Here is a 3,635-nt window from a genome sequence, read left to right as displayed (position 1 = left end):
GTGAGAAAGAGAGGCATGCGTATGCGTGTCACAGTGCATGTGTAATGGTCACAGAGTAACTTGCAGAAGTACCTTCTCGCCTTCCACCATTTGGGCCCTGGGGATTGAAGGTGGGTCACGGAGCTTAGTACTAGGCACTCTTACTTGCTGAGCCTCTTGCTGACCCTAAAATGTTTAGAAAAAAAATAATGTATTATAAATACAGATGAGTCTCAAAATATTCACACCAATATTAAGAGTGTTGAGTTAGGGGCTGGAGAAATGGCTCAGTGGTTAAGAGCACTGACTGCTCTTCCAGAGGTCCTGAGTTCAATTCCCAGCAGCCACATGGTGGCTCACAACCATCTGTAATAGGATCTGATGCCCTCTTCTGGTGTGTCTGAAGACAGCTACAGTGTACTCATATAAATAAAATAGATTTTTTAAAAAAAAAAAAGAAGAGCATTGAGTAAGACTATTAGCTCAACATTTCAGAGAACTGACATTCAGTTCCTAGCCCTCGATGGTAGGTGGTTCACAACCATCTGTAACTCCAATTTCAAGGAATCTGATGCCCTCATCTGATCCCTAGTGGCACATGGTACACATACATGCAGACAAAACTTTCAATGTACATAAATAAATCTAAAAAATAATTTAGCTGAGCAAGTTAGTGTTCACCTTTAATCCCAATATTGAGGATGTAGAGGCAAGTGGTTCTCTATGAGTGCAAGGCTAGCCTGGTCAACAAATCAAGTTCTAGGACATCCATTGCTACATAGAGAGATACTGTCTCAAAAAAAACCCAAAAAAGACTGTTAACCTCTAGGAGGCCTGGGATGGGATGAGAATCAGCACATATACTTTATAATTGCCTAGAAAAGAAACAGTAAAGGAAAAATACATTTCCCTATATGTCAAGTCCAAAGGAAAGCTGTCTAGGTGGAGACCTCAGGGCTTTCTAGCTTTGTTCTCCTTCTGGGTGTCTTCCTTACATGAAGTCACAAGGTTGCCTTTAGGATTCTATCCAAATCCAACCATAAAAAAAGAAAAGAGCAGAGGAAAGAAGGAAAGAAGGAAGGGAGGGAGGGACAGAGGGAGGGAGGAAGGATAAAAAGAAAATGATGTGTGTGTCTTTTTGTCAGACGAGAACTGCTTTCCAGGGGCCCCTCCCAGTTTACTTACATGTGTACTTCACTGACCAGAATTATCTTGTGCAACCACGCGTGGTGCATGGACAAACACCCCAAATGAGTAACACAATTTTATTTTGAAACCTCATGTTGAATATATATATTCTCCTCTGTATTGTTTCAGTTTTCTTAAGAATATACATATGTGCTGGGCGGTGGTGGCGCACGCCTTTGATCTCAGCACTTGGGAGGCAGAGACAGGGAGATTTCTGAGTTCGAGGCCAGCCTGGTCTACAGAGTGAATTCCAGGACAGCCAGAACTACACAGAGAAACCCTGTCTAGAAAAAGAAAACAAACAAACAAAAAAAACAAAACAAAACAAAAAAAGACTATACATATGTAATATGTGCTGAAAAGAACCCTTGTGTACAGAAGATAGCATTCCAGAAAGCAAATAGTTCAATTAATCTAAAACCTCTAAGTATGTGAGAGTAATTCAAATATAATTGTCTATAATTATATATTTAGTTTAACTAAAAATCAGTTGCTAAAGTGATACGAACTGCTCCATTTCCCAAGTAGCATGATTGTTTCTAAGAAGCAATGTTTCAACAAGCTCCAGGCTAGACCTCAGGCAAATCTTCATGCAGGAAACATGGTTCTCTTATGGCGTTGGCTCGCCTCCAGGTAGCTGGGCAACCGAGTCTGGTGGAATGAGTAGAAACAGTATAGGCTTTGTCTCAGTTACTTATCTACTGCTGAGACAAAACACCGTGACCCAGACAACTTATAGAAGAAAGGCTTTACTTGGCTTAAGGTTCCTGGGGGATAATGGTCCATAATAGCAAAGGCAAGGTAGCAGCCTCCAGGAGTCTGGAGTAGCCTAGACCTTAACAGCAAATCATGGGTAGGAATCAAACTAACTAACTAACTCAAAATGGCACAAGTCTTTTGAAACCTCAAAGCTGAGCTCCCAACCCTTGTGCCACCCAAGCCTACACTTACCCAACCACCTTCATTAACTGGGGACTAAGTAGTCAGAAGCCTGAGGATGTGGGAGATGTGTCTCATTCACACTGCTCCAAGCTTATGCTTTATCCTCAAGTTTACGCCTGCAATTTGAACTGGCTAATGTTGCAGGGGAAAGCTCCCTTTGCTCGTTCCACAACCATTTTTTATTTGAAAGGATGTCTGTCATCTCTGCCCAGGTTTCTGCACAGGCTTTCCTTTACCTGTGTGTAATCACAAATGAGTTTCTACTTTGTGAACTGGAAACCAATCATGACTGAGGGAAACTAACACAAACATTTTCTTCTTTACAAAATCAAATTAAAAGACTGAGCATTGAGGTTCGAGAGAGTAAATAGAACAATGTGTTATCTCAGTGTGCTGTTTGAAATTCTGGGTTTGAGAGTAACAGATTTTCTAATTCTGTTTTGACTTTCTATTTAAAATTGTTATGTTTATTCTCTCTCTCTCTCTTTCTCTCTCTCTCTCTCTTGTGTGTGTGTGTGTGTGTGCGTGCGCATGTGTGCGTGTGTCACGGTGCATAGTGAATTCCAGGACAGCCTCTCACTCACTGCAGAGTGAGACCAATTCAAAAAACAGCAACAAAAGGACATCTATTGCTTTCCAACTCCAATGAGGCCTGACCATCTTCCAGCCAGACACTCTGTGAGACTTCTGTATACCAGTATCCTTCACTTAAGTAAACAGAGATAGAATCATCATCTCCTGCACCTAAGAAATCTCTATGAATGCACCTTGCATTATGAAATTGAACTATTAAAAAATGCCAACTTGAGGAGAATTTCCTTGAGCCAAGCTGAGGCCAAGCCCCTGGATATATGACAGCAGTGCTCCCTATATAACACCTGACAACTTGTCCCAACGGAGCTAAACACATCTGCAAGAAGACAGCCTTTTTTTGTACTATTCTGAAATCTCTGATATATATTCTATTAAAAAAATCAAGAGTCATTTCTTCAAAGCAATAAACATGTATTGCATTGGCTATTAAAAATGACTAATTCAATATTTTATACCTTTTCTCAGATTTTCAGTAATCTTGGAGTCAACTTGCTATTGATTGATGAAATAAGTGGTATTACTAGAAAGCTACATATAAAATATTTACCAGTCAAAACCTGTGGACCACAGTTGTTAGTATTCTGTCTAAACTCCACCTCCACAGTTACCTGGCAACAGCCAGGTAGGCCTGGCCCACTATAAAAGGGGTTGCTTGCCTCCTCCTCTCTCTCTTGATCTCTTGCTCTCTCTTGCCTCTTGTTCTCCCTGTCCCCTCACCCTTCACCCCTTCTCTCCTCCCCCACTCTCTCCATGTGCTCATGGCTGGCCTCTACTTCTCTCTCTCCCTCCCTCTCTCCCTCTCCCTCTCTCCCTCTCCCTCTCCCTCTCCCTCTCCCTCTCCCCCTCCCCCTCCCCCTCTTCCCTCCCCCTCCCCCTCCCCCTCTCCTCCCTCTCCCTCTCCCTCTCCCTCTCCCTCTCCCTCTCCCTCTCCC

The sequence above is a fragment of the Grammomys surdaster genome, unplaced genomic scaffold, assembly GCF_004785775.1.
Source record: "Grammomys surdaster isolate TR1022 unplaced genomic scaffold, NIH_TR_1.0 139, whole genome shotgun sequence".
Lineage (NCBI taxonomy): Eukaryota > Metazoa > Chordata > Mammalia > Rodentia > Muridae > Grammomys > Grammomys surdaster.
Note: the sequence above shows the minus strand (reverse complement) of the source record.